The 23,752-nt window shown below is 36.4% G+C and overlaps 1 long non-coding RNA gene across 1 annotated transcript; it reads right to left on the reverse strand.

Moving 5' to 3' along the window:
• Positions 1-1,304: 1,304 nt before the first annotated feature.
• On the reverse strand, positions 1,305-23,687 carry LOC148132147 (uncharacterized). The gene is made up of 2 exons (XR_015747635.1): positions 23,323-23,687; positions 1,305-3,898 (listed from the first exon to the last, which is right to left on the reverse strand). It is a non-coding gene; the product is annotated as an uncharacterized LOC148132147 (long non-coding RNA).
• Positions 23,688-23,752: the final 65 nt, after the last annotated feature.

Raw genomic sequence — 23,752 nt, forward strand, 5'->3', positions numbered from 1 at the left:
TTTTAATCTTTATATTATATAACATCACTGAAAACTCAACAAGTCTTAAGCATAAATTTTGCTTGTAAAGTATAAGACAATGCTGATAGAGTATATACAATCTCTATTACTAGTCCTTACCAATAATCTGTTCCAAGTCACTGTCAAATTATGTTGCCTGACTAGTGAGAGTGACTATTACTATTGATGATACATTTTCACCTCGTTTTGAACATGTGCAAAACATGTTTATTTCCCCATTTTCTACAGGGAAATGGGAGTGATAGAAATAATGTAGCTATTGCTACATTAAGCTACAAGTGACCACAGGGTCTCTATATAAGAAAAAGCAAAATAGAATCACCCATTTTGAAGAAAATAGTACAACTTAATGCACTTAGACTGATATACTGCTTCTCAGTGCTTTACAGCCCTCTGATAAGCAATTTACAGAGTCAGCATCTTGCCTAACAATCTGGGTCCTCATTTTACCGACCTCGGATGGATGGAAGGCTGAGTCAACCTTGAGCCTAGTGAGTTATGGTTGTTGCAGAATCCCCATGGTCACATGATCAAAAATTATGTAGTAACTGACTCAGATTTATGACGGTTGCATTGTCCCGGGTCATGTGACCACGTTTTAGTGACCTTCTGACAAGCAAAGTCAATGGGCAAGCCAGATGCATTTAACAACTATGTTACTAACTTAACAACTGCATGATTGACCTAACAACTGTGGCAAGAAAGCTTGTAAAATGGGGCAAAATTCACTTAACAACAGTAACAGTAACAGTGACACTTAACTTTCTGTCTTGCTTAGCAACAGAAATTTTGGCTCAATTGGGGTCGTAAGTTAAGGGCTACCTGTAAATGCCAAGGACTTGACACAAAATAAGTTGAATGAAAATGCAGACTAAAAATTCAGCACTGATATAGAGGATTGCAAGTTCTAATTAGTTATATTCTTAGAAACAAGATCATTTCCAAATAGCAAGGCTTAAAATATACAAAATGCTCTTTCTCTGGAGATATGCTTATGATGTGATTCATAAACTGTATGACGCATACAGCAAAAGAAAAGGGAGGGCATCGATGAAGAATGTCTTGAGGAAGCTATCAAGCAGTTGACCTAGTATTTGATTTTTAAAAAGGATAAAATAGTCTATAAACTTTTCTAGGTGACTGCTGTTATTTTTATATTTCTCTGAAAAATATCTGTAGTTAATATTTCAATAATCTGATTAGAAAAAACATTAATGAATTGTAAGGTTTATGGACAAGGTTAAGAAATACTATGGCTCTTTCATAGAATTGAAATATTTACATTTATTTTTTGTGTAATTTATTAAAGCTTACAAGTATAAAGATAAAAACAATATAAACTAAAAAATTACACAAGAATGAAAAGAATGATGGAAAGTACAGAAAATAAAATACAAAAAAGGAATGAAAAATGAATAAAAAAGAAATATATAAAGAAGCAATTTCCTCCATCACAGAGGTATGCTACAATTTCAGTTACTTATTACTTTCTCTGAATCTATAATAAAGTATCTCTTCTCATATCTCATCTCTTACCTATAAACAAATTCTTAAAGCCTTATCATATATTTCAACTTTATATTTCCTTCCATTCCTTTTAATATAGTAACATCACTTTCTCTGAAAATGCAACAAAATTTTCTGTCTCATAACTGTCTTTATTTATAAACAAACTTTTCCAGAAAAGCCTTGTCATTCAACCCTGCTTCATAAAAGTCAATTAAGGGTTACCAGAAACCACACGTGCCTTAATCTTGATAAAAGAAACTAACTGTGTATTTCTTCCCTTTGATTTTAACAATGTTGTTGTCGCGACCACTCGACATTACATCTGTATCCGCCTTTTGTGACACACATTGAGATTTTTCAGAGCTACCCAATCCTTTTCTCGTACCACATGCCAGACCACTACTTTGTACATTACTACTAGTGGGGCCACGAACCCTAGCTACTTGCTTTCTATAATCAGTTTCTATAGATGGACACTCTTATCGCCCAATGTCCTAAACCTTGATACCGAAAACACCTCATCAACACTCTTCCTCTACCATTAACTTTACCCTCTTCTCCCGTCTTTCCTCTTGCTGTTAATGCTCCCATCTTTTGTTTTCTGGGGCCTTTGAATATAGGACGAAATTCCCGTAATCCAACATCCAATTCTACAACCATTTTATACCATTCCCCCAGTTTCTGGGGAACCCCCTTGTAAAGACAAGCTTGCCTCAATGCCTTAGCTAAACCAGACCTAAACTCCCTAATCAATAATCTTTCAGGCCAGGTGCGCAACCTAGTTGCCAACTTTCAAAAATCTTACATATTCTACAGCAGGTCTGCCCTCCTGCCTTAATGACTTTAATGCTTCTTCATACTGATGAATCCTAGACCTATCTTCAAACTGAACCCTAAGTGCATCCAAAAATAATCCAACTTCAATCAATTCCTTCACCTGCACACTGTGCAATTCTGCCACCCAATCAGCAGTGTCCCGTTAAGACCGCCGTTATAGCGACTATGATAGACCACTGCGAAGGGTAGCAATTTGAATATAACTCCTGGTGGTTCACAACTTGGCTTAAAAATAATGCCAGACTGTCAGGGTTCCCATCAAATGACGTGTTTATAGGAGGTAGACCCCAAACCATGCATTGGGGCCAATACCCAGATGCCCCAGATGGACCCCAGGATGAGACTGTTTGCCTACTCCCCATCTGCCCCTCTCTACAGTCTACTTTGGAGCCTACTGGTTTATAAGTTTTTCTGCAAGTTCCCGATATTCCTACCACTTTTGCTAATGATTCATCTACCTCCACAGAAAATTCTCCCTCCAACCTCCTACTCAAATCCCTACTTTCTCTTGTACTTGAACTGAAAAGGGATGTGTCCTCAGTTCTAATTCCCTGCCCCAGTTTCCCAACCACTCGGGGGGGGGCGGGTAGAGTCTCGGATGCTCAGTTCACCATACTTGACACGAAGCAATTCCAAAGTACTAGCATTTAAGCTGCTGGTGGAAGTGCTCCACTCGTCTTCGTCAGCAATCCGATGTTCCCACCATTTGTCAAACATTCCGGTAGCCATCAGCACAAAAGTGGGAGGCTTCCCTTGCAAAGCCGTCCCCACAGTATCTTCCTTCAACTCCAATCCTGATTTCCGTTCCTTTCGGATTTTCGGCCGTACCACGCGTTGAGAATCCTCCTCACGCCTTGCATTATCTGAATGCACACTTTCAAGGGGGAAAACAGTATCGTACAATTGGGTTGAGGGTTGCTCAGGAAACGCTTCAGCTCCACCAACTGCAGCATCCGCCCCCCCCTCCGAAACATCTGTCAAACCCCCGTCAACACCGGTACCTTCAGCCATGATATCGTAAAGAGATAATGGAGGGAGAGCTGACTTTCCTCTTAACCACTCAGTAGATCAAATGCGTGGATCATAGAAAATACAAAATCCTTGTTGTTTTGATAAACAAAAAGTTTTAATTCCTTCGTCTGCAAGGATACCACGAAAACAGTCAAGCAAATAAAATTAAAGTCAGCTCTAAAACTGAGTTCAACTGAACCCTGTATTTATAGTAATTTCCCCCTTATTACCCACCATTATCCATTATTACCCCTTATTACCTAATCACATTCATCGTAGTTAATTCCTGTAGCCACATTAACATTGCGGTAACAAAAAGGTTCTCTCAATACACCCTGCATGTTTATTGTTCAGGATTGTTGCTGGTGAATTTGAATCGCCATCCTTCTCGATCAAGCCATCACCGGAGGTCCGTTGGACTTTTGTGTTGTGTGGTCGCGACAATTGTCTTCAATTCCGTAAAGTGGCATCCCAAAACTTGATTTATTTCAATTTTCTCTTTATTTCTTTTCAGAAAATCCTTCAAAAGTTTAACAAGTCTGTTTTGTAAATCCAAAATAAGAAAGTTATCCAAGTCACTCTTTTGGTTTGCTATTTATATATCCTTTAATTATTAAGACTTTAGCTAGTTTTATTTTTGTATCAGTGTAACATATTTTCCATATCTTTTTTATAATCTGTCATTTTAAAATCTACATTCAAAACAGCCTCAATTTCAGTGTCATCTTTCCTCCAGTTGAAGGATTTAAGTGAAAAAATTTCCATATTTAAAGTTTTCTCTCTATACTTTCTAAAAATAAATTATGATTTTGTTAAATACATATATATTTGATTAGATAAAAGTTCTAAGTATTAACAGGAGCCAAAAATTAGTTCTTTCTGCTCACTGAGCATAATCCCCAGAAGACAGCTAAAAGAAGAGAAGTATTTCAATAAATGAATTACCAGTAATGTCTACTTTTGGTTCACATAACATCACAAGATATAAGATTAATTTTGCCAAATGTCCACATATTTTATAGCCTCTAAAGAGATAAAACTGGTATTACAATTTAAAGAAAATAGTCATGTCTAAATCAGCAATGATGAATATTGATAATTACAGGGTTTATCCTAGTATCCTAGTATCAAGTTTCTTTCTTTTTTTTGCAATACATTTTTTGTTTCTTCTACAAACATATCGTTGTGTGAACAGTATGGTTACAGGGTATTTTACATTTCAAGCAAACATGACAATGATTTCATATTAAAACTGTTGACTTAAATCAATATTAATACAAATTGTCTATCCTGATTATTCCAAATTCCCATATGTTATTTTTATGTCAATTTCTATATTCTTAACATCACTTCTTTTATTATAAGTATATATTACTGGTCATATTAGCAATTTATACATCTTTAACAATTATCCTATAATAAAATATTAATTTCATATTTATTACAACTACCATATTAATTTTCATGTTTATTGCTGTTAACAATTGTATATTGTTAATAGTAATCTTATAATAGACTATTTCATGTTTATGCAATTAACAATTAAATATCTTAATAATAATACACACACTCATGTGGAATCCTTATCCTTTCCTTTTTCAACCATCATCTCTTACTCTCAATAAAGACTTGATTGATTGCTTCCTGGCTTCTCTCCCAGTTTCTATCATATTTTGACCTTTAATCATTTCTCCCTTCTCTATTATATTCCATTGTCTCTTTTTCCAATTGTCTAGTTTCACCCCAATTCTGTTAAAACATTCTCCCTGTAATTCCCTCTCCTGTTGCTTTTCCCTAATAATATTCTCCCCTTGATTTATTACCTATCATTATCATTTTATATTTTCTTTTCTTTTTATCCTCTCTTTTTGTTTGTTGTTCCATCTGTTCTATTTTTCTGGTTATTATTCCAGTTAACTCCCCCTCTTCCTGGGTTTCTTGTTTCCTTTCCGTTGTTGGCATCTCTATGTTCAACTCTTCTGCCATTCTTTGTATTTTATTCAAAATGTCTTCAAAGCTTTTACTCACAGTGTCCATTGTAGCTTGCAGTTCCAGTACAATTTCTTTGCATGTTCTGCTCATCTTTATTTGTATTTGTTCTGTTTCTTATTCAATTGTCCCACAATCTTGTAATCCAACCAGCAATATTTTTCAAACTATAAATCCAACATCCAAGAATCTTTTTATCTCAAAGTTAGTCAGTCTGTTTTAAATAATCCAAGGATGATATCTTCATAAAACTCTCCACCAATTAGATTTTATCTTGTTACTTTCTGGAATCTTTTGATATTAGAGTTCAAGTTTTCCATCTTAAATCAGGACTTTGGTAATTTTAGGGATTTGCAATATTTTCTTTTGACAACAGGTTGCGTTCTTGTATCAGTTTCCACTTTTCACCTTTTCCCCCCAAATTTCTTTCATCTTTTCAAATCTTTACCAATGTTCCAAAAAAGTTAAATATAAAAATATATTTATAAAATATATATTTTATAAATCGATTACAGCATTTTAAATAATGCCGATTCAAAGCCAAATCCTGTCCAATCACAGCATCCAATTTTCAATTATTCAATTAATTTTAATCTTCCTTTCCTTTCCCTTCAGTCTTTCAGTTTTTAGAGTTAATTTTTTTTGTATTACAAATTCTTCTCCAATATTAATACGCTGCCAGTTCAAAGATCTTTATGAGTCCTCTTTTCTGATTTACTTTTTTATCAGGGGAACATGTAGTAATTCAGAAGCATTCTCACTCTGTTCACAGGGACCGTCTCTTCGCTCCTGCACAGTCTTGGGTATTCAGACTATTCAGGTCTTCATGGCAGCCATTTTGATTGCCGCTACAGCTTGTCTTTGGATGAGGGGGCTTTCCATGCCAGGGTGGAGAGATGCAGCTCTCCTCTACCTTCCAGATGGTTCCCCTTTTTTCACCACCCCTCCAAGGTGGTTCTGGCCCTGATTGGGGCCCTCTGATAAGGAGAACTCAGAACAGGGCCACAATGGTTGCGGACCTCGCTCTGAAGGCGACAGAAGTTCAGCCGGATGTCCCGTATGAGGTTTCTTTTGTTCTAAAGAATTGGCATTAAACAGCAATAAGGGAGAAAACTTTGGCATATCAACTCTTTCGAAAAAGCTCTTTACCTTCTTTGAAACCAATGTTTTTGGAATCTTAAGTTTCAATACTTAATATTGGATACAAATAGATAGTAGGCCTGGTTAAGTAACTGTGATGTTTGTAGATATTCTGTGGTGGTTGCAGAGCCAGCTAGCACCTTTCTGAAGAATGTTTCAATATTTATTGAAGGTGTTGCTGCTGCTTGTTTCAACAGAGCATAAAATTTAGATTGATTTATTCTACTCTTTTGTTTTCCTTGGTTTGGACTCCTTTGCTTCCAGAGATAGCGCACTCATTGGCAGTTAGAAGCAGGAATGACAATAAGACAAAGAAAATCAGAGCAGGGTCCTTTTAAAAGAAACAGAACTGGAACAAGAACAGTTGTGTTTCCTCTTTTCTCTTTGTCTGAGACTCACGTTCAAAATATAGATTGAGAACTGGCACAATCATGGTCATGAATCATGTGCAGAAGGAGGTCACAGGCTTGGACTGAAGAAACAACCTTATACCAAAACATCAGACTGAGGAAATGACCTTATAATAAAACTAATTATTCAAAGAATAACAAAGTGAAGGGTTTATACAGTATTTTTTTCTTTTATACTCAACATCTAGAGGTGAATTTTTGAGTTTTAAGCTGAGGAAGGACTTCTCACTTTCTGAATTAATGCCTAATCAACTAGATTCACTGCCAAGTATGCACTTTACTCTATAAGAATTGTTAATATCATATTGTATTTGAGTCCTAGAAGCAGACAATTTGAAAAAGTCATCATAATCTCTTAGCAATTGTGGTAAACATAACTGATTTATTCTGTCCATTAGCACTTTTGAAATTGGTAACAAATCTCTTGTCTATGGAGCTTGTGGCCTGAATCCATAATACTGTAGTCATATCTGACTTATCCATAAAACATTTTGCTAATCGATCACTTGAATTCGTTTTGACTTGGGTTGCTTCCAGACAGACAGCACTTACCATTAACATTTTAAAAGTGCAGCTATTCCATTTTCCCTCCTTAACAGATAAGTTATAAAAAAATTAAGGATAGAAAAAGGAATAGAAGAAGCATGGATTTACCAATAAGGCAATATGCACCTACAGTTACCCATAACATTCTATTGACAAAGAGGGAAATTGCATCCCAAAATAATATTTTGCAAGTATTTTTGAATTAAAAATGTTGTTTTAATACTTCTTTTTGAATTGCTTGCATCTCTTTCTGATCTTGCAGCCTCAGGATTTTTATAGAGAAGAAATTGAACTGGAGAAATTCAACTTTCACTGATTCTTATCTGTCAGGCCTTTATAATAGAGAGAACTGATCAACTGGATTCAAGAAGTTAGTATTTCTTTGAAAGATGAAGCATCATCCACTCTGTCTTTTAAAAAGAGGCAGTTTTCACATTTATAAAGAAACTCTAATTAGACTTGTCAGGCAAGACATGAAATCATAGTTTGATCTTAGCTAGTTCTTATTAGATCGTTTAAATAAAGATACCTAGTTTGGAAGATTTAGGACTACACTAGATTAATATAAGAGATGGAATCATAAGCTTCATCTACAACAAGGATGAGTAATTAATTTTTCCAAGGGGCCACATGAAAAACTGTAACTATTGTGTATTGTCAAATCAATAGGGCTGTGAAATGGCGTAGGGACGCATATATATTCATAAATTAAAAAAAATAGGCACCTTCAAAATCAAAGCAATGCTGTTGTATTAAGTGCATGGCATATACTTATTTACATTTGACTTCTAATTTCCAATTGATCACATGTGGGCCAAACAGGGACAGTGAAAAGGTTGGACCTGGCTTGGGGGCTATTGAATGTTCAGATCTGCCCTACAAAGCCAAAACAGAGGACTGGATTTATACAATAGTTTCTTTTTATTTTTATTGCATCCAACTTACTTGTTAGACAGAATTTTATTGAGACCTATTTTATTTATATAGCAGCAGCCCCAACGAAATAGTGGGTCAAACAGCACAAAAAATAAAATAAAATAAAACTGTGACTAAGCACTGGAACCAATTGTAAATAAACAGAAAATATGTTTTACTATTCATAGCTCTGTCTCGATTAAAATTATTAAAATTAAAATTATTAAAATTAAATTAATATATAACATAATCCTGATAGATAGGGTATTTTAAAGGTAGTTTCCAAAAATTGCATTGGTATTTTTATTTTCATGTGTTTATAAATCAAGCTATATTTGCATTCATATATTACATACGTTCATTCATACATATGGATCCATCACACTATTCCATTCCACTGGTTGCAAAATGCAAAAAAGATCTAAGAAACACAGAACCAACAAACTAAAGAACTGAGATATAGAGAAGAAATATTGCCAACACAAGTTTATACTGACAACATTCATGTAACGGTATCTCTTCATACATTTCTATCCTTGCAAACATTTTTTCCTAACATATCCCCATTTTTATTCTTTAAACTTTTCAGCTTTCTCTTTGTGGGATTTCAGCAGTTTCACCTAACTACAACTTTCTTGGTCTTCTTCTTGATCCATTCATAGTCATTTCTTGTATTTGTTTTCCAGATGGATCCTCAATCATTGTATCATTACATTCAAACCATATCAATGTACTTCTTTCACACTGATCCATATTTAACACCTATTTGAACTTATTGCATCTTGTTAAATACACACCTTTAAATGCCCCATTCCTGCTGCATCCAACTTACTTGTTATGTTTCTCTTACATTCAATTATTTTCTTATCTGACAAAGTTGGTAGAAGCAACTTCTGTTCTTATATAGCCATCATTACTTCTTTTGCATTATTATTATTAGTTTAATTTTCAGGTCCATGCTCCTTGTTGCATCATACAAACTAAAGTTTGATATAAATTATTTGGTATTATCTGCATACAAAGGCACATAAACATTCATACCCCCAACTAACAACCATAAGCATTCTTTATGTATTTATCCATAAGAACATTAAATAACTAAAAGTAATCTTTGTCCTACTTCCTATTGAATTTTGAAACATTGCAAACCTTCAATTTATTCTCAAAATTTATTTCCATTATATGCCACCTTTATTATTTAGGAATTTTATAATCATGTACAATATTTCATAATTCAAACCTATTCACTTTATGATATATTTTCTCTAAATTGACAAATGTTCAATAACATTTCTTCCTTAGATTAATATCCTGATGAAAAGCAAAACCTATTCTATACAGGTTTGATGCATCAAATTTTGCTTATTCTAACTTCCTGCATCCTTGCAACATTTTAGGAATTGCTCTCTTTGATTACATTCACTACAATCACTTTTTTTTTCTTTGTACACATTATCTCATATTCGTGGTGTCCATAGCAATGGTCACTGGCTTCAAAACAGAAAGCACAATCATGATTAAAGCCCCAACTCTTTAACATATTTTGTATATGCATTGCATGGAGTAAAAAAGAGCGGGGCTTTGATCACCTAGTTTACATTTGCAATTAAAAATAATCATTTATTTTTTTACTTTTAATATTTTGAAAGACAAGGAAGAAATAAGAAAACAACATGGTGGGACTCATCTCCAGGGGGGATGAGTCTGCCTACCAAGATAAGGTGGGCCGGTTGATTTTGTGGTGTGGAGACAATAACTTGGTCCTCAACACCAATAAGACCAAGGAGCTTATAGTGGACTATAGAAGGAACAGATCAGACATCCAGCCCTTGCTTATCAATGGAGACCAAATGGAGTAAGTGGCCAGTTTTAAGTTTCTGGGTGTTATCATAAAAGAGGACCTGACCTGGGATGCTCACATTGCAGCACTGGTCAAAAGGGCCCAGCAGAGATTATACTACCTGAGACTTTTCAGAAAACAACAACTGAATGAAAAACTGCTGGTGACTTTCTACCACTGCACCATAGAGAGTATCTTAACTTACTGCACCTCTGTATGGTTTGCAAATTGCACAGTGGCAGATAGGAAAGCACTCCAGAGGGTTAACGTCATTGCCCATAAGATCATTGGTTGCCCTCTCCCCTCTTTGGAAGAGCTTTATAGCTCCCACTGCCTTAAGAAAGTTCAAAACATTCTCAAAGATCCATCTCATCCTGGGCACCCTTTTTTTGAACTATTACCATTCTGGCAGATAGTACAGAATAATAAAAACAAGGACAAATAGGCTGAAAAACAGCTTCTATCCCAGGGCAGTAGCTCTTTTGAATTCTACTGTATAGTGCAGTGTTGGTGCGGTGTTGGGGTTTTTTGGTTCAAAGTGTGGAGTGTGAAGGATGTGTGTGTTTATTTTCATGGTCATGATGTGCACTGAAGATGGTGTTTGATTTCATTGTACGAGGTGCAATGACAATAAAGTAAACTAAAAAAAAAGAACATCTCACCATTCAGTTATAATTCTCATATACCACTGTCAGAGTTACAGCTATTATTAACAAAGCCCACATCTTTCAAGATGTAATAAAATGGGATTCATCTCTTTGAAATTTGTGACTTTTTCAAGAAAAGCAATACTTTAGTACAGCAGCTGTCTAATGATAAACGATTTAAGAATTTCTGAGTATTTAATAAGTAGCTGAGAATAAAAATAGAGTAAATTCTTTTTTACTTCATTGAAAATATGTGACAATCCCAAATCTAGAATAGATTGTGCTTGTTCAAGTGACTATTCTGACTTCCTCAAAAACTTTCTTCCAGAAAAATGCAATTTTTTTTACTAGTCCATCATACATGATAAAAAATAATGGTCTCTCCAACATTTTGATGTGTAATTTGCAGTAGTCTAATTGGAATTGTGCCAATGATGTACCATCTTCCATTGCATCTCTTGTAAATGAGCTGACTGAAGTAATCTGATTTTCATAGTACCCCATATCTATTAAATTTCCTAAATCTGTATGCACTACTTTTTAAAAACCTACTTGGGGCAGGGGTGTGTGTGGGTGTGTGTATAAATTCCAATTCCAAAAATAATTTACACATTTTTGAGATTGTTCCTTTGAGTTGGTAAAGGTATTTATTAATTTTTCAAAAGTAAACACTGATCTGTCACCTCTTAATCCTTCTTATTCAAAGAGGATTTAAACTGGAGCAATGTTAGCCAATAAAGGTAGCAAGCTATTTGTAACTTAATCTCTTTATTACATATTGTCTTACTGTATTATTGTAAAGGTGATTAAGATGTCTCCTAGGCTTCAACTGCATTGACCTATCTTAATTACAGGTATAGGTTGTCCTCGATTTACAACAGTTTATTTAGTGACCATTCAAAATTGCAAGAGCACTGAAAAAATTGATTTATGACAATTTTCACATTTATGACCACTGCAGTAACCTGATGGTCATGTGATCAAAATTTAGATGCATTGCAACTGATTCATATTTATGATAGTTGCAGTGTCCTGGGGTCATGTGATCACCTTTTGTGAACTTCTGACAAGCAAAGTCAATGGGGAAGCCACATTCACTTAACAACTGTGTTACTAACTTAACTACTGTGATTCGCTTAACAATTATGGGAAGAAAGGTGATAAAATACAGCAAAATTCATTTAACAACTGTCGCACTTATCAACCAAAAATTTGGGCTCAGTTGTGGTTGTAAGTCAAGGACTACCTGTATACTCTTTTTTGGAATCTATTTATATTGCCTATTTTCATAAAAACATTTGCAAGAAAAAATTGCCTTGTGGATCCAGCTACCTCTTGTATGCTTTCCAGCTTTATTTTGCTGGATCTTCCTATATATACCAAATTGCCCTATCTAGATAACACTAATTCATATTTTTGATACACATTTTAGTCCTTTCATTTATAATTAATCCAACTTTCATTTCCCTAAATGTATTCACTAATTTCACTCCACAAACCCATCTTCATCCTGATCTATTGCATTCTCATATATCTCATAGTTTCACAATCATATAAGATATGTAATAAACCACAAGCACAACAAAGCAGTTTTGTATGAATTATGCTCGTTTTAACACCCTGAAATATGGCCTCTAAGATATAGGGTATCTTGCAAGCCAACATACTCTTGCCTATACAGTACCACCAATTACAAAGTGTATGCAGTTTACTGACAAACGGATATGCATACATGCATACAATATCCTACATCTTTAATACCAATATTTAATACTTTAATATTGGTACCAGTTATTGTTGTTTCTGTGAAAAACCTAAAGAATTTGATAATGCATACTTTGACATGCCTTATCTTCTCATATTGCTACATTGTTTTAAATATAGGGTTGTCATATCTGCATTGCATAAATTGGAATAAGCACTGGAGAGCAGCAAACCTTTTTTGTTCTGAATCTTTTCAGAACTGTAATTTCTAAAAATCAAATACTGAACGTACAGGGTTGAATTTAATTAATTCAATTAAATTAATTAAGCAAATGTGGGGCTCACTCCTACTTCACACTGTGAATACAAAGAGTAATGAGCTCAGCTCTCTGAATCTCACTCCATTTGTATAAGTTCCCTTGTCTGTGCATCAGATTTTCTGCCTATGTGACTCATAGGTGAACCTGAGTTGAGAACATTATAGACACCTGAGTGGAATTATTAAAAGTGGAGAATTCTAGCCTTAGAAACGTATTAGTAGAACTGAGTCAGCAAGGTGTGGTGCTGGAAGTAACCGAGAAAACAGTCATTGGGCAACTCACTAGGTTAGTAGTTGAAAAAGATGGTATTGCATGTCCATGCTTGCAATGCTCAAACTTGCTAACGTTAATAATATTTTAGAATCCATTCATGTGGTATAACTTGTCCTAGCAGCAGTTCTTCTAAAGTATCAAGCACAGGATTAATCTGCTACTGCCCTGGATTAGTAGAATTTTGGATGAACAATGAGTAGACGGAACATTTAAACAGGACAAATTTATTTATTTATTTATTTATTTATTTATTTGATTTGATTTGATTTGATTTGCCAATTGTTTACAAGATAATAAGTATAAGTGTATACATAGTTGTGAATACATGAAATGGGTACATATAAGAAAAATAAAAGAATAAGAGAAACAATAGGACAGGGACGGTAGGCACGTTGGTGCGCTTATGCACACCCCCTACAGACCTCTTAGGAAAGGGGTGAGGTCAATAGTAGACAGTCTAAGGTTAAAGTTTTTGGGGTTTGGGGAAGAAACTACAGAGTCGGGTAGAGTATTCCAGACATTGACCACTCTATTGCTGAAGTCGTATTTCCTGCAATCAAGTTTTAATTCTTTGATTTTTGTATGCGACCAATAACTTGCCATCTGCTAACAAAACAAATGACTCAATTCACGTATTTGGACAAATACAAATCAGATTAACAAAAGTTAAATATGAGGAAATATGCCTCCTACTAAAGTGTCATAGGGAAGCTCAGAGCCATTTTCCATTAGAGAGCTCCATTGCCCTCTACTCACTCTAAAATCAGCAGAACATTGTATTTGCATGGTATTTATTTATTGATGTCTTTTAGCTTTTGTATAGTTTTTATCTTTTTAAGATTGTAAGCCACCTGGGGTGGGTGGTCAATAAATAAAATTTACAAATAAATAAATAAAGTTGTTATCTTCTTTGCTTAATCCCTGTCCTGGCTCAACTGCCTAGGTTTTAAATCACTGCAATTATCTGATTTCCTGCCAACTAATCTGTGATCAAACATATTGAAATTTTACATAATTTGAGATTACCCATAGAAGTATCAGAGTAAAGGAATAAATACTATTTTAACACAATATAGCAAAGGACGATAGAAATCTGACTCCTGGGGTACCTCCAGTGGGTGAGGTGAACTTTGACCTATCAATTCTTCAGCTAACAGAAAATTATACAAGTATAAAACATGCTGCCTATGCTGTTGGTCCCTATCCTGCCAAGAATGTTATCAAATAGTGGAGTCTTCAGAACAGCCGTCAAGAACTGAAATAGACAAATCAGCACCCATAAGAACAGGGGCTCTCTTATGCTATTCACTATACAAAACCAGCAAAAACAGTCCCCAAAGCAAGCGATTATATTCAGGAAATTACAACTATATTATAGTAGTATTATATAGTATATATGATATAGTATTTAATATTGTATATTAAAATAATATAATATCCAGGATATTATTTTACATGTAAAATAAAAATTTCCCAAAGAGAGGACTGTCTTCTATAGCAGGGGTCCCCAACCGCCATGACGTGGCTGACTACCAGGCCATGGCCCATTCAGAATTGGCCTCAGAACTGGCGGGCAAGTGCACACACGCAGCTCCACTTGTGCGAGTGGCAGGCGCTTGCATGTGAAGGTCCATTTATGGAGTGGCAGGCACTTGTGCAACTCACACACAACCATTCCCTCTTCCTCCACCAGGCCACCAAACCAAAAAGGTTGCGGACTGCTGTTCTATAGGATTATTTTCAGAAGCAAGGAGGATTTAATACCATTGTTACAACATAGGCCAGTGCCGATTCCTCAACACCACCAGTTTTGAAATAGATGAATGTTGGATTCACAATGAATTCAAAATTAGAGCATGCTCCTAAAGCATAGTGGGTGATGCTAAGACATAACAATTTTCAGTATAATTTACTAATATACAGTTTAAAAAAAATAACAAAGATACGACATGTATAACTAATGTAAAGTGAACAATTCACAGGGCTGCTAATAATTATAATGAAGTTCATGCTGCTTTATTGTGAAGTAGCTGTTTTGAGTGAAAGGACTAACTTCATTTACTGGGGGAATCTATAGTATATTAGATCTTGTTGAACTACAGCACACCTTTAAACAGTTCTAGCCTTTATGGCCAGGGAGGGGCCACCAATTATCATATTATCTCTGTGTTGTGGTAACGACGATTGTATTTTAGACACAGAGAAGTTACTATAGTACTTGGATAATGTTGTTCATTTTATCTGCAATATCTCCAGATATTCCAATTGTTCAGACAATCAGGCACCAGAATGTATTGCACAACAGAGATTTGAAATAAGCAAATGAGCAAATCTCACAAACCAAAATAAGGAATAGCAATTCTCCCACATGGAAGAAGTTATTGTGCTATTCCTGTGAATCGAAAGGTGAAGTAAGAAGAAAAGAACTTGCTGAGGTATTCATTTAAAATAAAAATTTGCTTATGATGCTTCAACAAACCAGATAAATGAGACTGAAATTTAGTAGATGTATGTATATTACTATGAAAAATCAGCAGCATTACACAAAAGTGAATGTAGAGGGATATCATAAAAAGTCAAGGGGATAGATGTGATTGTGCACTTGGACTCTCATGGCTTTTTAAAAAAATACCTGTGATGTGTATGGCACATATTGAAATGCATCAAGGCTTCGAAGTGCATGGTCACAGCCACAGCTCTATTTTTTTCACCCTTACCCAGACATTTTAGAATACAATCACATGCATATTGATTCAAAAGTACATATGATTAATATGCTTAACAGTTATTAGGTTTATTCAGTGTACTAAGTCGTGGGTTGTTTAACCATGGCTTACTGGATAAGCTGAAAGTTACTAAGATTTCAAAATATGCTGAGCCAGATCTATACTTTTAACAACAGGATTCACAAAATGTGCTAAGCCAAAACGATCCAAACCATGATGGTATGATATGACATATGAATCGCTGACTCAAATCACTGCTTCAACAGAATCAGAATGATCTCCCAGGAGCAATTTACTGGGGTTTTAGTGGTTTTTAGCATATTGTGTAGGGATCAGCAAACATTTTTTGTAATGACAGATTCTGCCCCTTCTCCAACTCTGCTGGTGTAGCTGCCAGGTCTGCAAGCCAAAAGGTGTTAAAATTGTTTCCAATGTTGCTTTCTGTTATGCTATTTATTTTTGCTGATGTCCCCTGTAAACGGCTTTAAAAAGATACATAACTTGAGAAGTAAAACTTAACTGTTAATAATATCTGAGCTATCTCAAAACCCAATACATTTTTTATTTTTAATGGAAATATTAAAAATTTGTTGTTACAGAAATGGCTATTGTATATTAAGTATCTAAAAGTAAAATGTTGAGGCTGAATGTTATTATTTTTATTCTACTGTGCTGAAAAAAACTTGGATTTTATCTTCTTTTTTTCCTTAACAGATTTATCTTTCCCCTTTTCCCTTTCCCATTTCTTTATTATTTTTGTTTTTATTTGTATTTTATATTATTAACACACACACACACACACACACACACACCCAAAACATAAACTATCAAAAAATCAAGAGTAGGAAAGAAAAAAAGTGAAAAAGTAGAAAAGAATGAAAAAAAATTAAATGTAAAGAAAAAGAACATTTATAAAGAAATGACTTCCCTATTTCAGCATCAGTATAAATAATTTAAGTAACTTATTGCCTTCTCTTAAAATACAACAAAGGATTTCTTTTTCCTACATCCCATTTCTTATCTACAAACAAATCCTTATAACCTCATCATTTTAGTTCTGCTTAGCAAAAATCCATAAAAGGTTATCAGAGGTAACAATATATATTTTAATCTTGATCAAACAAAACAATTTTATATTCCTTTCTTTTACTTAAATCTTTAGTTCATTCAAATAATGTCCTAGAACTTGATTTCTTTTCATTTTTTCTTTTTCACATGTCACAAAACTTTACAGTTTAACAAGCATCTTTAGTAAATCTAGTATGGGGAAATTGTCTAGGTTACTCTCTTGGTTTGTTATCTGCATATCCCTTTTCATTATTAAAATATCAGCTGGTTCTTTTATATGTTCAGTGTAGTCTCTTTTTCCATATCATTCTTGAAGCCCATCATTTTAAAATCCATTTTCACATCAGTCCGTTTTGTATTAGTATCTCATTTAATTGCAATCTTCAGCTCCTTCCAACCCCTTCAACGTTCAACCTTCAAAGTCCCATTCTATCAGTAAAAAAAGGAATTCAAACGAAAAGCATTTTATCATGGAATGGATTTTTATAATTAATTCAATAAACTTATTTCAAATCCATTTGGTCTCTTAGCCTGTTTGTAATTTTCCAAGTTCTAACCATCCTTTTGCTGTTTATTTCAGCCCTTTTTAAGTCATTGTACTTCTATTTAAAGTCTATTTCACTAAGGATTGAAGGAAATTTAGACTTGTTGATGAAAGGTTCCTAATAGTTGAAAAGCAGTTAATAAGCAATTTCCGAAATTGACTGAAAAAGGAAGGATGTGTTCAGTCAAGGAGCTGAGGAATTATGACAGAATGACATCTCTGAAGATATAGAGAGACACTAGAGCAGTGATGGTGAACCTTTTAGGCACCGAAGTGTGTGCACGCATGTGCACAACGTGCATACCCAAAATGCAAGGTGCACCCATACATGCGTGACAGAGACCCGAAGATCAGCTGGCTGGCGAGAGGTGTGTGCAATGCACAGGAGCTGAGTTGGGGCAACGGTGCGCATGCTCAGAGAGGGCTCTGCGTGCCACCACTGCACCAGAGAGAAGCTTGCCTGCAAAATCTCTCTGGATCAAAGAGAGATTGTCAACCCACTTGTACTCTGGATGGTCACTCCTCATGAAACAGATGTTTTTACAGTTGCCAAAATTCCTGGGATTCCACATACAAATCATAATTGTGGCATAACCTAGTCAAGCCCTGCCATCCTAATTTCTTAATCACACTGGAAATTTACACACTTCTAAAACTCTGGTACCTGTAACCTTTAATTGGGCAAAGCAACACAATAGAACAAAACTTTTAAAACCAAGTCCTCAAATGAGTTAACTTATAGAATGCATCCAAAATCTGGGACCCTGTTGGAACTGAAATTTGGCAAATTTTATAAAACATTTTATGACATTAACACAAACATTTGTGTTAATATTTGACTTTGTTATATAATTCAATATGGGCTATTTTCAAGGCAGATACATCTCTGGATATATCCCCAGTTTTTCATTAGAAGTTGTTTTCATTATTGAAGGCATTGAAGCATCTGGTAAGGAAATATCTCTAAAATGATGATGTAGTGGAGCCTGGGTTGTCTAGCAATTAATCTACAAGGTATAGAGAGATTTCCTGTGCAACAAAGGTAAGGTTTCTTTTGGTGAGTTGGGGTAATATAGGGAGACAATGGGTTCATACAGTACACAAAGCTAAAATTAAGCAACCATATTATAGGTTGTTGTGTTCTGTGATGCCAGCCAATTGGAGTTCATTCAAATTGGTTTGTTTATGAACAAACAGGTATGTGCAATACCATACATACATACATCCCTCCCTCCCTCCCTCCCTCTCCCCTCCCCTCACACACACAGAGGAAACCTATTCATTATAAACCTATTTATTACACTGATCTGAAGCAACTGTAGCTCTTTCATATGAAAGAGATTCTAATTCCTAATTTAAAATACAGTGTTTTCTTAGATTTTTGTTTGTTTTGCTTTTTGAAGTTTTGGGATGGGGAGAATTAAACAAGAATTATAGAAGACTCAGTTTTGGCATTTTATATTATTTTTCTGCATCAGTCCTTCACCTGTTTCTAGAATCTATGTGTGCTTGAAATAGCCTTCTGATCTCAGTATGCATGAAGGGCATTTTTTAAGGAAAGAGGATTAAAGGAGTTAACATTAATGAGAGGCAACTCCTCCTTCAGCAAGCCATCAAATGATTGCTCTTGCATTCATTTCCTGACCCTTTTCCTCATTTCCTATTCTGCTATATACTACATTGGGAGAGGGGCAAATTGGGGTCTGCAGCTGTTTTACAAAATAGAATTAAGTCTTGCTTCCTGTCATCTCATATTAGTTAAAGAGTACTATATTCAACAAACCAAATTCTTTCTGTCATTTCTATAATACAAAAGAGAAAATCCATACGTATGTATTTCTCTCTGAATTCCTATATTACAAAAACAATGATATTTAAAAGGAGTTTTGTACATTGTAGATTCATCCAACTGAAGTGAATAAAATCAATTGACTTGTATTCTCCCTAGTACCAAGTCATAATTAGTAGATTATCTTGACAATATTGTCAATACAATTCAGTATTGTATTCTTATCTGACAATGAAACCTTGTTTGCAAACTCCTACTAGTTGCTAATGGTGTCAGCTCCTCATCTGTGTATGACTTCCTTTGTCTCCCATTGAGCTATTCACTTAAGAAACTATCACAGGACTCAACTATTTTAAACAATCCAACTTTCCCTTTTCAGAGAAGGTTGTTGAGGGTAGTAAGAGCTGCAGTTGCAGGGGGCTCTGAAGGAAATGGATTCTCTGGACTTTTTTCAGTCATGGTTCAGGCTGAACACAGTCATAGAACTAAATCTACATTGATTGCTCTTGTGAATGAACTAGGGCAGTATTTGTAAGACTGCAAAGGCCTCTCCACATGCACCAGCAACTGAAAGAAAAGGATCTTTCCATGTCCAATTTGTACATGTCATTTTAGGCCTCTCAGTCATATATCTCTTGCAGGATCCAATCTGGGTTGTCACCAGGACCGAAGGTTTAGTCTTCCAAGCTTCAGACTCTTACTGGAGCCCATCCTCAGGGAACTTCTCTCTCACCAGAATCTGTCTCTTCTCTAGAACAGTGTTCTTCCTGATAGTCAGGCTCTGACTTCGTTAGTTTTTTGCAGTGCCATTAAGACTTGGCTATTTTGGCGGTCCTTTGGACCCCAGGGAACCATTTTACTCTCTGCAGATGACAGTGGTCTTATGGTTGCTTGTTGTCATGTGGTAGGGTATTTATCATATGGTTATTAGCTTTTAGGTTTACACTGTTACAATGTTTAGTTGTAATATTATTGTTTGGAAATTTATAAGCTATTCAGATTCAGACATCATTGGAGAGGCATGCAAGTAAATTAACAATTAATAAAATATAACAACATCTACTTTCAATAAGTGAAAAACCAGTGTTATTTTCTCTGACAATTATGTCAGTTTTCTGATACTAACTACCATGTTTCTCACATAATAAGGCCGGGCCTTATTTTTTTTTGAGCCCCGAAAAAACGGCTAGGCCATCTTTTCGGGGGTGACTTAATTTCCCCCCTTTGCATCCTCGCCACCAGCCGCTCCTAACGGGTGATCATGGCGAAGCGTAGAGAGCTCCTTACTCCCACCTTTGCTGCAGACACCTTTGGCACCCGCCGCTGTTGTTTTCCCTTCTGCCCATTGCGCAGCCACATTTGGAGCTGCCGCTTCCGTGTTTGGAGTGCCGCCGCCGTTTGGAGCTCCAAACAGCGCCAGTGCTCCAAACGCGGAAGTAGCAGCTCCAAACATGACGGCGGTGCTCCAAACACAGCGGCAGCTCCAAATGTGGAAGCGGTAGCTACAAACATGACGGCAGGCGAACTTTTATTTTGGTCCGCGCGAAGTTCAGAGTGAGCAAGAGAGGGAGACTGCGATGCCTACCGGCCCTTCTTCTTTGGGCTCCCTGATGTGGGGTACACCCACTTCCTCCTGCAAATTACGCCTCGCAACTCTTCTCTCCCTTTCCTCTCGCTCCAAAAAGATCGTCATCGTTTCCCGCCGATTCGGGCTTCCAGCCACGTTGTGATCCACTAGTGAGGTTGCCATCTCGGATGGAGACATCGCAGTCTCCCTCTCTTGCTCGCTCTGAACTTCACACGGACCAAAATAAAAAGATCACCCACCGTCATGTTTGGAGCTGCCGCGTCCGCATTTGGAGCTGCCGCAATGTTTGGAGCACCGCCGTCATGTTTGGAGCTGCCACTTCCGCGTTTGGAGCACTGCCGCTGTTTGGAGCTCCAAACGGTGGCGGTACTCCAAACATGGAAGCGGCAGCTCCAAACGTGGCGGCGGAATGGGTAGAAGGGAAAACAACAGCGGCGGGTGCCAAAGGTCTTGGCTCTGCAGCAAAGCTGTTTGGTGGGAGTAGGGAGTTCTCCTTGCTTCGCCATGATCGCCCGTTAGGAGCGGCTGGTGGCGAGGAATTGCTGCCCGCAGGGAACTCCTAACGGCAAGTCCCCCCACCCTTCCCCTTTATTTTGCATGTTTTAAAATAGGCCTAAATTTGGGGGGAGGGGCTTAATTTGATTTTATGCCAAAAAAACATGCTGGGCCTTCCTATTGGTGGAGGCCGTATTGTTGGAGAAACACGGTAAATATGAAAATAGATGGGAGTGGCACACAAAATATTATTGGCCTATTCCCAGCTCTGAGTGTGTATGAATCATCAGGTAGATTTTTGTACTAGTTCCTGCTTGCCCTCATTCGTAGTTCACAGGATTTTCCCAGGCATCATTTTAAACTATTTCATCACCATATGACTCCATCTAAATGTAAGACAATAGAATCATTGGGAAATCCATTAATTAACATTTAGGTATTTTCCCCTTTAACCTTTTAATAAGATATCAGAAGATATCACCTGGAAAACAGAATATAAAATAATCTTATGGAATGGAGTTATCAAACCATTGCACTAATTCTCTATGCAAGACAAAATTGGTTCAAGACCTTCCAAATAGAAATGTACATAGAGAAATATCAAACAAACTGACATTTTTTTCAGAAAAGGCAGAGAGGGACATGAAATAAAAGTTATAATAAAATGAATAATAAAGAGATCATGAGAATACAGCATTTACCTTTAACAATTTATAGCAAAACCTTTGTCTATGTAGAGCATCTGAGGCTCTGAATAGATTAAGGCTAATGATTGTCAGAGTACTGGATTTTCTTCTGAAAGTTTACAATATGGAAATGGAAGAGTAAGAATTGAACTAGAAAAATGCAGCAGTGCAGAACAAGAAAAAGACAAGATATGGATGCATATTTTTATTTGATTGCTATAGCCCTCTCAAAAGATGTCATTGGGTGGTGAACATTATAAAACATAAAATAAATTTAAAGCAATTATAAAGTAAATATATATGACACTAAGTAAATACTATGGATGGTAATACACCCAGGAAACAAGTCCTTTAACACACTTGGCGCCCTAGAAAGACCCTAAAATAACTCATCCCCAAGCCTGGAAGGGCTTTGAAGATGATAACCAGCTCCTTGAATTGTACCTGGGAACACCCTGGCAATCAATACAGTTCACAAAAAAATAGGATGTTATGTATCGGATATCTGATACCCTTTACTACCTGTGTGCAGCTGCATTCTGTACCAATGGAGTCTTCTGGATGTTCTTCAGGAGCAGCCCAATGTGGAATGCACTGCAGCAGTCTGTTGCATATTGGACTTACAAAATAAATGTAATTTAAGAATGGCAGAACTCAAAGAGATGACAGCTAGCATCAAACTTGGGTATCATTTTTTTTAAAAAATAATCTGACAACACAATTCAGAAGTTGGAAGTATTCAGCAGAGTTATGTAAATAAAAACGGGAAAGGAAGACTCTAAGTTAATGATAAACATCCAGAAGCCAAAACTAATGCCAACCCCCACTCTTTCTGATTTTAAACTTAAGGCAGAAATTAAGGTGGGAAATAATTTTGTTTACTTGGGCTAAAGAACAGATAAAGTGAAGAGGGAACAAATTCTAGGAAGGGAAGCAGTGACAAACACAAACTTAGGATAAGCCTATATTTACAACAAGGTAGATCAGAATGGTAAAATTAATACCGGCACTCCAGTGGCAACACAGGACTGTTAAAGTTGGACACTGAAAACAGCTTTCATGGAGAGAAAGAAAATTGGATCCCTTCGAATGATGGGTTTGGGTGGGATGGGATGGAAGAGCGACTTGTTACCAAGATGAGGCCAAGGTCTCAGAGATATTTGTACATGGAACCGCCAGTAATCGAGCCAGACCGACTGGCCTCGAACTAATCTGATCGTTACTGAGCTGGAACATAGACACCGTTCATTCTATTGAGACTTACTCCAGTGTAAAAGTGATGTAGAGCAACTCTTTCGACCGACAGGAACGGAACTAACCGTTCTCATCCCGGACATTTGACCTCGCTTGCGGCCGACTCTGAAGGAACTTCCAGCGAACTCTTAACAGCGCCTGCTCTCAAGTAAGCGAGCGCGCAACGGGACCTTAGCCCTCAGGATCTTTTTTCAGCTCCCACCGCATCACCTGCGGCAACCCTTCGAAGGTCATCTATATTTGCTTGCAGCTTTATGATTGGATCAAGTCGACGTTCTCGGATGTGATGATTGCTTCAACGGGTTGCCACTTCTACCCTTTGGCTACTGGATTGGGTCAGGCGTGGTCACGCGCTACAAGTTGCCATGGTGACGTTTGGAGGTGGGCACGTAGGCGGGAAGGGATAGTTGCTTGCGTCTAATTGGCCGATCTTCCGAGAT

Source organism: Notechis scutatus, chromosome 2 (genome assembly GCF_049901735.1).
Source record: "Notechis scutatus isolate UNSWTSFEM ecotype Mainland chromosome 2, rNotScu1.2, whole genome shotgun sequence".
Lineage (NCBI taxonomy): Eukaryota > Metazoa > Chordata > Lepidosauria > Squamata > Elapidae > Notechis > Notechis scutatus.